The sequence below is a fragment of the Phocoena phocoena genome, chromosome 5 (genome assembly GCF_963924675.1).
Source record: "Phocoena phocoena chromosome 5, mPhoPho1.1, whole genome shotgun sequence".
NCBI classification, from domain to species: Eukaryota; Metazoa; Chordata; class Mammalia; order Artiodactyla; family Phocoenidae; genus Phocoena; species Phocoena phocoena.
In genome coordinates, this window is record NC_089223.1 from 121,999,420 (window position 1) to 122,014,532 (window position 15,113).

The following is a 15,113-nucleotide window of genomic DNA, read 5'->3' on the forward strand; positions in this document are numbered from 1 at the left end:
TCATTAATGCAAAATAATCCATGATGAATAAAGTAGCAATATTTTAAATAAAGACAGGATTCATAATAATACCATACTGAGCCATATTAGAAACCTAGGCAAAAGGAAAAAACTGGTAATACTGATCCAGTGGTGTGGGATTTTCACAGTGAGGTGTGAGTTGCTGTACCTATTCCCATACCATTATGTAAGAAGCACAATGTTTGGATAACACCTCTAGATTTTGGTGAAGACATGTAACTCTTTTAGGTGGATTTCTCTGACCCATTAACTGGATTGCTGCCAAAGCTATGAACTTTCAGTCAAGTGTAGAACAAGAGAAGTTTTCCCACCTGGTTCTGGCCATTCACGTTTCTTGTGTCTTGGGGAATTGATGTTACTAATGGGTCTGTGGCATAAAAGGATCCCCATGGAGTTTGCAGCAAACCCTGATAGGGGAATAGCAGCAGAGGCTGTGGGGTTTTGGAGCAAAGCCACTAATTTTTTGTTGAATAATTTTTCTATCTCTGAATTTTGGCAGTGTGCATCTCCCAACTTAGAGATATATAAATGCAATACACAGGCTTTTCCAGCCTTCTGTGCAGCTAGGGTGTGTGCACGTGAATTAGGATCTGTCAATCAAATATTCTCACCCCAGACCTTGATTTAGGATCTAATGACTGAAAGAAGCAGATGCCACATACAATTCATTTTGCTTTGTGGGAAGAGGGAACTCTTTAATTTCCAGGGTCAATAGTAGCTGAATTTCTAATGACAGTATGAGGGTGTGCCCACTGATGTCAGCAGAGGTGGCTTCACTGAACAATTCTGCATTGTGGTGTCAATTTTGACTGTACCCATAACCTCCAAACCTAGTTATTTGTCCTTCCTGGAAGTTGTGTGAGTTATCCAGTGCACTTTAATTTCTTTTCAGATTGATTTGTAAAAGGTTGTTTCTGTTACAATTATGTGTTTTGACTTATATATTAATGTATGGACCCTGCCAAATGAAGAAAAGATTCCAGGTTTAACCTTAAGTAGTTTGGCCTATTAAGAGAAAATGTTTTCTTCTTTAAATAATGCCTGGAAACTTACTTATGCATTTCGTAACTTATCTTCCTTCTTGCTGTACATAGTGACTTGCCCATGTAGTATGAGTTACATATATACAGTTGGCTGAAATGAACAAGAATATGACTCACACCATTAAATAAATCACCTATCTTAATATATCCTAGATTCTTAACTTACCATCCATTCTATATAAACAAACAGGGAGTAGTGAGTATATGAGGAAAATTAGAGTGGTGGGCATCTTTATAGCACTGAGAAAGTAACCTGAGACAGGTGGGTATGTACAAAATAAGGGAAATATATTTCCCTTGGAGAAACAGACTGTATTTTCAAGTGTAGTCTAGAATCTGGGTTACCTTTTGAAGCAATAACTGAGGGTTTGCAGCATTGAGCCTCTTTGAGACATTCACAATTGCCCCATGGTTCACTACAGTTCACTAGGTGTGAGGAAGATTTGAAAGCACCTGGGATGAAATTGAGGCCAAACATGCCTGCTTAGTCACAGACGCCCTTTTCTTCTGCCACCCCAAGGAGATCCCTGTGGGCTTTCTTGATGACTAAATCTGCCTGGTCTGGCTTTCTGAAGATGGTGTGATTTAAAGGGATAGATGCCAAGAGGAAAAAAAGGAGGCTGGCGGAGATTTTGGCGGCAAAGGCAAGGTCTTCAGTGGTGAAGGAATCCGGATGTCTGCTGCCTCAGTGGCATATGCATTTTGTGATGTTTGGAGAGTATCCTACAGACTTTAGTGAAGACAGACTGTATTGATTTCTGTTTGCTCCTTCACGTTTAGCTACGAGTTTCAATAGCAACAAAACTTCAGAGGCTGTGAAAACTGGTTAGTGAAGCGATCAGGTGCACCAAGAGAAACAAAAGCACACAGACTAGTCAATAGAGAGCTTCATGCAGCTTATAAATGTGTCTCTCCTTTAGCTTCCTGTTCCTTTCCAGGAGATGAAACACCATAGTGCCATGTAACTAGTAACAGAGGTAAGTGTCCTTCTTCTTCCCCGCCCCTGCCCCCAGGTGAAAAGAAACTAAAGTTCTGATAATGCAACAAATAATTCAACAGACTTTGAGTTTTAGATGAGTAGGATCTATCCCCTAACAGGAAAGGTTTTTAGCCAGCAGTTTTAAGAGCAAAGTGATAACTGTGAGGATAAAGCAAGTGGCATATTCACAGGTGTGGCAAGCGTGATAAATACATCTTTCTAGAAACTTGACCCAAAAAGTAATAGGCCTGGGGGTGGCTCTCTCCTGCCTCCAACAGGAGGACTTTTCACTTCCACCTGTAAATGGCCAACTTCAGTCAGCAGTAGTTACTTTCGGTGATGTTTTTGCAGTCACCAGCCCAAGCCACCCCCATCCCCTTACAGGTCAACAGCATACAGGATAGTCATTGGAATTCAGATCTGGCGTCAGAGCTGGGTGATCTCCTTCTGCATCCTCTTACCCTTGCCCCAGCAATCAAATTAGTTCTGTTAACAGCTTGCCAAATCAGCCAGCCTAGTAAACTCTCTGTCTTAGAAAGGAAATCTAGACATTCATATTGGTTTATATTGTTTTTCTCCCCTCAGTGTGATCTTGGGAACCTTGCCAGGGGGTCTGATGGCTGTCGGCTGATGATGCCACGTGAAGTCTTTAATAAGCTGACATTTCCTGTTGATGAGCTGCCACATCTAAAGGCCAAACCAAACAGTGTTTAGGCTCTTTGGATCCCAGACTCTGTTTTGGGTCTCTTTCTCTTCCTTCTCCTGGAGTTGTCAGCTCTGCCCACCCTGTGTTTCTCCATCTCACCTTTGTAGATATGCAATACAAAGGTCAGATGGCAGGCATTGCCTTCCAGCAAGACTGAACCTACTGAAAAACCCTTGGGCTGTGTTGCTGGCTTTGTTATGAGACACAGAGGGGAGCATTGGCTGGAAGTGTTTCCTGTGAGAGGGAGAGGCTGTTTTCTGAGAAGGCAAATGGAAGCTTGTCAGATGGGTTAAAGGAGGAAGCAAAACGTTTTTCTCTTTCAGAGTTCTTGTGCCTGTTAATTGAAACGTGTAAAGAATGAAAATGCTGAAGTTAAGGAAGTAAAACCTGGGAGCAGGAAATTAAGAAAGAGTATTGCCAGCTCGACTGGCTTAAACTCTCATATTTGTAGTGTCTCTTACTATATCACAATCAGTGGTAGATTATATCCTCAGACCTAAAAATGAGAGCCCTGTAGAAGAATTTTAGAGTTTGATTTTGTTTCTTAAGAGTGTGGGTTTTGGCTTCCCTGGTGGCACAGTGGTTGAGAGTTCGCCTGCCGATGCAGGGGACACGGGTTCGTGCCCCGGTCCAGGAGGATCCCACATGCCGCGGAGCAGCTGGGCCCATGAGCCATGGCCTCTGAGCCTGCGCGTCTGGAGCCTGTGCTCCGCAACGGGAGAGGCCACAACAGTGAGAGGCCCGCATACCGCAAAAAACAAACAAAAAAGCAATATATATCATGGCACTTTTGTCACTATTTCTCTTTCCTTTGTATTAAAATAAGAAATGACATGTAAATAATCTGTGTGGTATTTGTCAAGAAATAAAGAATGTGGAAAATTCAAATAATTGTGTATAGAACACTCATAACTACAGTGAACTGGAGCTGATCAACTTGAGATTAATAAATGTGAAATTCTAAGTGTAAAAACTGAAAACAAAATGTGCTTTTATCTAAGATTCTTTAAGAGGAAGAAATCATTATACCATTATACCCTTAGGAAAAAGTGAATTTCTGGGAATTGCCAATGACTCGCCTAATCACAGAAGATATTTATTGGATAATAACATATTTATCCCTGTTCTTAATAATAAACATTAAAAATATAAAGAAGAATTCAGCCTGAAAGTTACTATATAAAGCATAAAAAAGTCAGATATAAGTACTGAGAAATTTTGAAGTAGAGTTAGCAACAGGTAAGGATCAAATATTGCTTGTTGCGTAAATCACATTTTATTTGTAGAACTTTGTGAAACATTCATAATAAAATGGGAGACTCACCTAGTTTCAGTTTCAAATAAACCTGAAACTCAGGGAGGTTCAACAAAAGTTTTGCCAAGGTTCATGAACTTTCATCGAATGTGGGCTGATTTTTCTTTTGGAAGTTGGACCAGTCAATAATTTTCACCATGTTTAGACTACATTTCTTTAAAAATGAAAACTTGCAGATGGAAAACAAAGGAAGCTAAAATGCAAACAATCTTTGCTTAATTTTTATCAACATAATCTGGTGCAATTTTTTCCTATGTTTTAAAAACTTAAAGTCAATTTTGACAGGGCAAAAAAATACCTTGGTTTGCTCTTCTATCTTTTCTGCAGAGAAAACTTAACAGTATTAATATTACTTGTGATGCTGCTTTTTATGAAAACACAATATGAGTGAACATAAGTGCATTTGTATAATAATAATAATAATGACGTTTATTGTTCAGTTACTGTTTTAAATACTGTACAAGTATTATATCATTTAATCCTTCTACAGTTCTCTGTGGTAGGTCTTTTTACAGAGAAGAGTAAGGCTCAGTGAGAGGTAAACTAATTTGTCCAATGTTTTTGCTTTTGAAGTTAAAGTTGATTTTATGGGCAGCCCAGGCAATATAAGGCTGTTTACCTACCTTAGTCCTCTGAAATGAATAAGTATATTTCTGGGTCGGATGTTCCGTTATCAGCCAACTTTTCTTCTGCTTCAGATTGTTTAGAAAGAGAATCATTCGTTAGTGATGCTCTGTGAGAATGACTAAACTACAACTTGGAGAAAAGCAGAGTACCAGCATCACTGGATTCTCCCTGAATATCTTTGAGGAAGTATGACAGTTGATGGGAATTAGTATGAAGAGGAAGAAAGTTGAGGTACTGACACACATAATGCGTTAATTGAAGGCATAAATTATTTCTTGAAGTGGTCTAGTGTTCATAATAAAGATGTCCCAGGCTTGAGTACTATCTACATTGTACATTTGTCATAATTTGTCATAATTATAAAAATATTTAATGAGCACTTTATAATTTTGTTCAAATTCGGTTTTCTAATTAAGGTACAAGCAAACAGCTGAAATACATACAAAAATATCTTCATACACATTTTTGTGCTTGAAAAAAATTACTAGTTAAAAAAAGAAATATTGCTTTGATTTGGACTCACTCCCCTTTTGGGGTCAGCATTCATAAATGGGAAGTATACCAGGACATATGTGCCATTTTTAAATCTTGTCCTGTTTTCATTTACCTTTCAATTCTACCTAATGAATGGGAGTCTTTAAGAATGTTATATGTAGACTTGAAAGACCTTAAAATTTGTTATTCAAAAAAATTCTTGGATTTTTAAAGATGACCCGTATATAATCAACTAAGGACACACTTTTACAATTTTAGAACAGTACACTCTTCTGACTACCTTCAGATTTGAATTTGAAAACTTGAACACTAGGTTAATAAATGTGTAGTTGAAACTTTCTGCTGCCATGAAGGTTTAGGATAGGAGGTATATTAAATGGTTAATAAGCCATTCCTCAGTGGAGCAACTATAGAAGTTCACAGCTGCCTGAACATGAGTTCAGTAAAGTTTATAATAAGAAAATTTTAGTTATTTACTCAGAAAATGAAACTATCCAAGTGGCAGGATAGCTCTCTAAAACAGATGCATCACTTCAGTCTGCTATTTATTGCATGCGTATTCTCATTTATCATGGTTTCCTGGCCCCTTTATAGTTCAACTCTGACAACCGTAAATCAACAGAAAAGATGAGACACAGTGGTAAATCAAAGTAAAGAACAATTAACTTGAATAAGTGGAAAACACGCTTGGTATTATGGTTAAAAACAATTTGTATAGCATTTAACAGGAAAGTAGTACAGCCTCTGATTGTGCCAGGTGTAACCAATAGTATTTTCAAAATCGTCAGACCATTTAGTTATTTGGCATAAATACATAAAAGAGTAATTAATGTATGGAAACCATCAGTTGCATTGTGCCTATTACTAAGAAGGCTTTTTAAATGAAATTCCTTAACCTTTAAAGCTATTTCTCATTCATTCACTTAATTGCTGATTCTGGTAGAAACTTCACCTTTTGCTGGTCTGTTGTATCACAGTAATCTCGGATTCCATTTGGAATCCTACACTTGGCTAGAACATTCATCAAAGCTAAAAACATTCTGTTCTTGATACTGATCCAATTGCTTAGCCTCTACCCTAGAGGATTTGTATTAAATATAACACTGTTGTGCACTGTGAAATTTCTCCTGGTTTAAACAACACTTGAAACATATCCCGTCTGTAATACACCAAAGGTGAATGGTGATCAGTCATACATTTTTGAAAACTGCAGTTCTGTCAGTCTTCAATTTAATCACAATCAGTATCTGTACGTCCTTTATTTTTACACAAGAGAAGCATTCTGAGCATACTGTTGGCCCAGTAAAACTACAGGATGTACTATGTGGCTTATTTCTTAATTAAATACGTTGAATCATTAATACCAATCAAAACTAGAAAAAAACTGGTTTAAAATCCTGTTATAAAATGTCTTCCTTTTAAGTCCTGAGTTTTATAGCACCTAGGATGAGACAGAGTCAAACTGTTGTTTTGACCTATCATGCACATGTCGTCCTTCCAGGATTTTCCATGCAGGCTTCTTTACACTTTGTTTGAAAAATATAACATAAGCTTTGCAATAACACATGTGAAATGAAGTCAGTGCAAATACCGTCTGTATAAACTTGACAAGTTCAATTCATGGAAAAAGCTGAAATGTCAACAAGGTCTTGGTCAGAAGGTTACAAAATTTGCCTGCTATAATTATTATTATTATTTTATCTCTCTTAGCAACAGATTTTGGTTTGTTTAAGCTAAATAGTTCTTTAGGAGGCTGACATTGAGATGATTTAGTACATAACAGGGCTTGGCTTGTTAAACTACAAAGAATTAATCCCACTGGATTTCACAAATAGCACCTGCTCAAGCCTGCTAGAGTTGTCTGTCTGCATGGAATGCGTCAGAGCAAAATTTGGCAGGACCAACAGACAGACTGAATTATCAAAAATCCAGAACGTTTGCTCTAAAAGAAACCTGTTCTCTTTTTACCACTGAGTGTTTATTTGGAAATTAACCCTGAATTAGCCAATTTCAAATGACTAAGTAATCAGAAAACAATTTTAAACATTGTGAGATATATAGTAGGTAGTATTAATTGCTCTAAGAGTCTCTTTAAAAACCTTTTTTTTTTTTTTTTTTTGGTATGTGGGCCTCTCACTGTTGTGGCCTCTCCCGTTGCGGAGCACAGGCTCTGGATGCGCAGGCTCAGTAGCCATGGCTCACGGGCCCAGCCGCTCCGTGGCATGTGGGATCTTCCCGGACCGGGGCACGAATCCGTGTGCCCTGCATCGGCAAGTGGACTCTCAACCACTGTGCCACCAGGGAAGCCCTAAAAACCTTTTAAGAGGGACTCAGACTCTTCTAGAGTAACTGTGGATACAACAAGTGCATCATTGGGTGTAAACTTGGATACAAGGAATTTTGAAGGTTCAGTAAGTAGCTTTTCCCAGTTCATGTGGTAGATTGGCCTTTCCTTGGTATAAACTCTCTCCTTTTTTTTTGGCCGCCCTGCACAGCATGTGGGATCTTAGTTCCCTGACCAGGGATCGAACCCATGCCCCCTGCACTGGAAGCGTGGAGTCTTAACCACTGGACCACCAGGGAAGTCCCTCTCATGTCTTTTCTTATAAGGGCACTAATGCCATCATGATGGCTCCACCCTCATGACTTCATCTAACTCTAATTACTTCTCAAAGGCCCCATCTCTAAATACCATCACATTGGGGATTAGAGCTCAACATATGAATTTGGTGGGACACAAACAATCAGTTCATAATAGTGCATATGTTTATATTTGATAGGAATATAAAGGTTAGAAATAACTAATTTAGCAATGAGCTAGGGCTTTCAAAATATACTAATTTTTAGGATGTTTAATAAAAAATCATGTTAGAGCATATTTCCTATATCTTTCATATTTCTTATTATGTGCCATAATTTTTCTCTATAGTAAATATTGTTCTCCTCCTTGAATTTCTGTCACTAACAAGTACTCATAGTAGTTTTGTAGGGCAAATGATCCAGTTGCTGTTAGTACTGGAATCAAAGGTTTTACTCTAAAAATTATATTTTCTATAGTTTATTCTTTGTTTCCTTTCTAGACTCAGAAAAAAAATCCATGTTCTTATTCAAGTATAGCAAATAATGTCTTCATTTTCATTTTATTAACTCCTTCTTATGAAAGAGAGGTTAGAAAAGGTGTTGAAATCTTTGCTAGAAATTATGTGAAAAGTCTGAATTCTCTTTGGCACACAGTGAAATGAGTGACAAAATATTGGGACTGAACACTTGTTATATGTCAAGCTGATTTAATGGACCATATAGTAAATAGTTTAATTTTTATGCAATAAGGAAAGTTTTCAGTATTTTTAATGTTAAACATAAAGGTGATTTTCTAATATGTGGTTTAAAAAATCATGCATCAAAATGTATTATGGCAAGTCCATTATCAAGTAAAAGATCTCAAAAGTATAAAAATGCCAGTGTTATTGTCATAGCAACAGTTTCTTATTTTATATAAACATTGTTGATTAGTTACTAGAGCCAGGTTTGTTTTAATATTTATAATTTGTCTAATTTCATATATTTGCACTGTGGCATATTTTAGGATATTATCAACTTATGCATAAGAAATTTTGTGGGTTGCTGAAGTAGCCCTACCATGAAAACACATCCTTGGAATATATTCCTTATAAATAAGTATCAATATCAATAAAGGGATACCTTGGGATATATAAATTCCACTTACTTATAGAGCACAAGTAAGCTCTATAATATATCCAGAAAAAGAAATTATTTAGATAAGACATTACTACTTTAAAAGAAAAAAAAAGTTAATTGAGATATAATTCACATACCACAAAATTCACTATTTTGAAGTGTACAATTCAGAGGGTTTTAGTATATTCAGAAACTTGTGCAACCATTGCTGTTATTTACTTCCAGAACATTTTTATCACCCATAAATGAAACTCCACACCCATTATCAGTCAGTCTCCATATCTTCTTCCCCCCAGCCCCAGGCAACCACAAATCTACTTTGTGTCTCAATGGATTTGCCTATTCTGGACATTTCATACAAATGGAATTATACAATATGTGTCCTTTTGTATCTGACTTCTTTCATTTAGTGTAATGTTTTCAGAGTTCACTTATGTTTTAGCATACATCAGTACTTCATTCCTTTTATGGTTGAATGGTATTCACTGTGTAGATGCACCACATTTTGTTTATCCATTTCATTAGTTGTTGGACATTTGGGTTGTTTCCATTTGAGGAGGGTGCTATTTTGAATAAGTGTATTATGAAAATTTGTATACAAATTTTTGTGTACCACTGTGCTTTCAATTCTCTCAGGTACCTAAAATTGGAATTGCTGGATCATAGAGTAACATGGTAAGCTTTTTGAGGAAGGTCGAACTGTTTTCAAAAGTGGCAGCACTAATGTGGTGACATCACTGATTAGCCAGATTAGACAATTCCAGAACTTTATACCGCCACAAAAGCAACTGATAAGCTAGCAAAAATCATTAGAATCACCTTGTTCAGAACTCTGGAATCCTCGCAAAAACTTATCATAACCAGAGGAAAGCTTAATGAAGAAAGTCGTTGCTGCATTGCACTAAGAGAGTGCTTTGGCATTTTAAGTTGTTGCTCATTTTCCCCACTCCCAGATTAGCTGTAGCTATGATGATGACAGCTTAAAATCCTGGTGCAGGTTACTAGTACCAGAGGGAGCAATATATACCTTATTCTCAAAAACTGTGGCTGTGAATTTCATCCTGTTTGGTAGATTCTTGAAGGACCAGTGCAAGGGCTTGCCATTGTTTTGCCTGATTTGGAGTATTGCCAGGACAAGGGTGGCTTCTTGGGTGGGTGTTTACAGACCAAAAAGGTTAGTAAACATGAGGTTGAGATACGTGGGGCAATAAGGGCTTTTAAAAGCTCCTGCTTGCATCAGATAATTAAGCAACACACATGCCTGGGATCAGACATATGCTCAGCAAAGGTCTAAGAGAATCTTAATCTTTTACCTCTGGCTCACCTTTACACTCCACACAAACACAAGTGAAGGCTAAGGCAGAGTTGTAAAAAGTCTGGCCAAGTGTTAAAGGTGTGTCCCAGAACAGAGCCCAAGTATAAACTGGGAATTTCAGTGGTCACACATGACAAAGAATATAGGCTTTACAAAAATAGTTCAGAAAAGTCACTGAAACAAAACAAAACAAAAAATAACAACCCACAATAAGCAGTTACAATCCTGCGAATGAGAATAATCTGATTTCTAGAGCTGCCACATTATAATATTCAAAGTGTCCAGTTTTCAACAAAATAATTACAAGGCATGCAAAGAAAGAAGAAAATGTGGCCTATTCACAGGAAAAAAGACATTAATAGAAACTTTACCTGAAATATCCTGTGCACTGGACTTACTAGACAGAGATTTTAGATCAAATATTTTAAATATGCTCAAAGTGCTAAATGAAACTATTGACAAAGAAAATGGCTTTAAAAAAAGAGCCAAGTAGACATTTGGAGCCTAAGCATAACAATAACTGAAATGAAAAGTTCACTAGAGGATTGCAACAGCAGGTTTCAGCAGAAGAAAGCATCAATGAAATTAAGATAGATCAATTTAGGTTATTCAGTCTGAGCCTCCAAAAGAAAAAAGGATGAAGATGAATGAAGAAAACAATAATGGAGTCTGAGATCTATGGGACACCATCAAGTGGGCCAACATGTGCATAATTGGAGTCCCAGTGGTAGAGGCGAAAAAGGAGCAGAAAGAATGTTTGAAAAAATATTGGCCAAAAACATCTCTTATTTGATGAAATATGTAAATCTGCCCATATAAGAAGCTCTAAGAACTCCAGGCAGGATAAATTCAGAGAGATCCACACTAAGACACACTATAGTCAAATTATCAAAAGCCAAAGTGACTGCATCATTTTGTTTCCCCACCAGCAGTATATGAGTGTTCTGATTTCTCTATATCCTCACCAACTCTTGTTAATGTCTTTTTTATTATAGTCATCTTAGTGTAGAGTGGTATCTCATGTTTTAAAATTGCATTTCCATAATGACTAATGATGCTGAGCATTTTTTTCATGTACTTATTAAGAAAACTTCTTAAACTGGCAATTGGAACAAAACAGATCAGCCTTTGATCCAGCTAACGTGAAGACAGTTCAAGTAATATCTGACAGATCCATTTGGCCACCAACTGCAGTCAAGGATAATTCTCACACCTGTCCTGCTCGCAAAACTGGACCTACGGAACTCTGTCCTCATGTGAGGCAAGTTGATAAAAAACATTTACCCAGAACTCATAAAGAAATCCTATAGAAGAAAGGAAAAAAATAACGTCATCCAAAGATTCAAAGGGGAAGCATATCTTTGGGGGAAAAAAACCAAAATAACATTTCCGAAGCTGTTCTGCATTTTCAGCATGATATGAGAGGGTCTGGACTCTACAAAGTAAGAATGGAAAACTATAAGAACCAGTTGAAATGAAAATGTGAAGAAAATGAAAAGAATTGATACAGGTAAACATTTCAAGAGTAACAGAATTAACATCTCCATTTGAGGAGATAAAAAAGCCTAAGTAGCAGTACAGGGAATTAGCAAGGTGGAGAATGAACATAAGAAGCTCTCCTTGAATTAATTGGAGAGTGACAAAGATGTGAAATGATGAGTTTATGGAGATTGAGAAAAGAGACAGGAACCAACAAAAAATTATAGGCATAACTATGAAAGAAACCTAAATAACCATTTAAAAGACACAGTTCAGGTGGAATTAACAGATCTCTAGGGCACTACTCCCCCACGCTGAGAATTTTAGTTCCTGGCTTGCTATCCATTCTCTTTAGTACTACTCCTCTCATGATTCTTGATTGTTGGAAATTGCAATTAGTACATAGATGATAAATTCTCACATACTGCCCTCATAGTTCCTTATCAACCAACTGGTCCAATATTCATAAGTGATGATGTAAAATTACCTAAGCTAGACCACTTCTGTGACCTCAGGTTTGGGAATCTCACTCTCTTGACTTCTTCCTACCTTGCTCTAGCTTACTCCCTCTCATACACAGAGACACAGTTCTTCTGTTTTCCTGGCAGAAAAACTTTTTACAATCACTGCATAGACCTTATCACATTTTCACTTCCCTCCTTCAGATACGTTCCTTCTTACTCAGCTTATGTTCTAGTAGTAATCATTATAATCACTCCTTCTATACACCATCAACTCCTGACTCCCCTAAATTGTCACATTTTCATGGAAAAAAACCAGACTCTTGTTAATCCTAACTCTGCTTGCTCCATTTCTATACCAATGCAATAGAATAGAATGGTATAAAATGCAAAATCATGCTGACTGGCTTCATTTTAAATTCATGGTAGAACTGGACTGCCCATAGAGCTACCTTGCTGTCCTGGTCTTTTCATTCTCCCTGTTGGCCTGAGGACCATTTTACACCTTTCTTCTCCAACCTCCAATAGATCATCACCATCTTCACTCTCAGCTACCTTTGATTCACATTTGACTGAAAAATAAAAATTGAAGTAATCGGGAGGAATTCTCCACTTCATCACACCAAACTGCATATGCATATGCTCTGCCTCCCTCTAACAATACAGAAGCTATTATTGACTTCCATTAAGTCAGTAGTCTATAGCTTCCTCTTCCAAATGGAAGCTGTAGACTTCCATTTAAGTCTAACCTCTCTCATCTATTTTCGGTCCCTTTCCCAACAGTTTTCCCCTTTCTTATGCTAATTTTCTGCTTCCTAATTTTCACTCCTCCACTGAATTATTCCCATCTGAATACAGATGTGCCATATTTTCCATCTTCAAAAGAAATTCTTTTGTTTCAGTAGCTACTTCTAGCCACCACCCCATTTATTTGCTTACCTTTACAGCAGTATTCTTTGGAACAGTTTTCTGTACTCATTTTTCCTATCTTTTCCATGCTTCATTAAGCCCACCCCAATCAAAGTTTCAGTTTATCAGTCCAGCAAAACAACTAATGTTAAGGTCACCAACCACCAGATTGCTAAATCCAAGGGTCAATTCCTAGACCTTCTCGTGCTCTACCTATTAGCAGCCATAGCTGATACCTCCACTTCTTGAAACACTTTCCTCATTGGCTGTCACTCTGTTGGCTTTCTTTCTCCCTTTTAAGCTGCCCCTTCATCAGTAATTTCTCAACTACTTTACTTGTAAACAGTGGAGTGCTTTGGGACTAAATCTTTGAACTTCTTCGAAGGGATTTCAATCCAATAGTATGCCTTAAACACTATAAACATGTTGCCCATCCTTAAACTCCAAGCTCAATATCTCTATATGGAAATCTAATGAGTAATCCCAAATTTCAGAACTGATCAACTGGTTTATTTTCACTTAAAATCCACCTCTCCTGCAGTCTTCCTCATATCCCGTTAATTGCTCAGACAATTTTTAATTGCTTTAAAAAGATCACTGTGTTTACATCATGGATTAAAGAAGAGGAAGAACAGATTTGATGATATCAGTTACAAAGCTAAGGAAAGCATATAAAACCAATGAGAAAGAATATATTATTCAAAAGTAAATGGTTTGAAATGGTTCTTTGAAACAGATCATGTTAGATCCTCACTTCACTGTACAGCAAAATACATCTCAAATATATTTAATAATACAATGGAAAAATAAAATCAAAACTTTTATTAAAAGTATGCTAGGGTGGCTCCGTTGTGCAATGGATAGCGCATTGGACTTCTAAAAGTATGCTGCAGCCAAGCAACGTAATTTTATATTCATTTAAAATCTTTATTGACTAAGAATATTTAACATAGAAAAGAAAATATATTAACTAAAAAATGAAAGATACAAAATTGTGTGTTGCACATTTTGTATTTGTCCAAAATTTTCATTTTTCTCTAAAAAATACATCAAAATATACAAATTAAAAATTTGTCTCTAGGTAGAGTACTTTGGTTTAAAATTTTTTTTCTTCTATTCTTTGCCAAATTTTCTATTTTGATTTTGTATTAATTTTAAAATAGAAAGTTTGCATTATTCCTTATAAGGAAAGGGGATGTTTTTTAGAGAAAGAATTTTTTAAGGCAGATTGAATAGAAATATTTATAAAAGTAAATTCCCAGCATTACTCTACTTAGGCCAATATTATGAGCAGGCTCTTCTTGTTTTAAATGGGACCAAGAGGAATCGAGGCAGACTCCTGTAATGGGATGCTCAAAGAAGGTTTATAATCAGTGAATTAAGGTGGTTGGAAAACTCTGTACAGGGTATCTGTTAAATTCAAATTTTGTGGAAGATAATGGATTCCCTCAAGGATTCTATGAACGAGAGATAAGAACATCATAAGGAAAATAGAGAAGTTTTTCTTGCCTTTAGGAGGGCTGAATAAAGCCAAAAGCAGAAATTTAAATTCATATTCCACTTGGAACAAAGGTCAATATTCATTATATTTTGGATTCATAAAAATTAAAGAGAGTTTATTTTTCAGAATAAGATGGTAAGGAAAAGTTAGGAGATTAAGAGACTGAACATAGCTCTCCATGGGGCAGGGTGGGGAGAAATTCAGTGGATTTACTTTAGGTTATTCATTTCTGAAATAATATTTCTTCTATACAGTGCAACCTTTAAGGCACACTGCCTTTCACATGTCCTGGGATGTAATGAAGAAAGATATAATTTAGCAGTCAGTTATGTTTAGCAAATAAAAACAGACCGATTTTATTTTTTTCTTTATGGGAGACTAACCAATAATCTGTGATCATTCCTTATTCAAACTAAACTTTTGATTCAATCCATCATAGCATTTCATTGATGTATTGATACTACTAACATAGAAACACAGAGCTCTTTAAGATAGGGAATATGCATTATTGCTCTCTAATTCATATTGTCTGATACAGATTTTATAAAATACCCTAGATTATA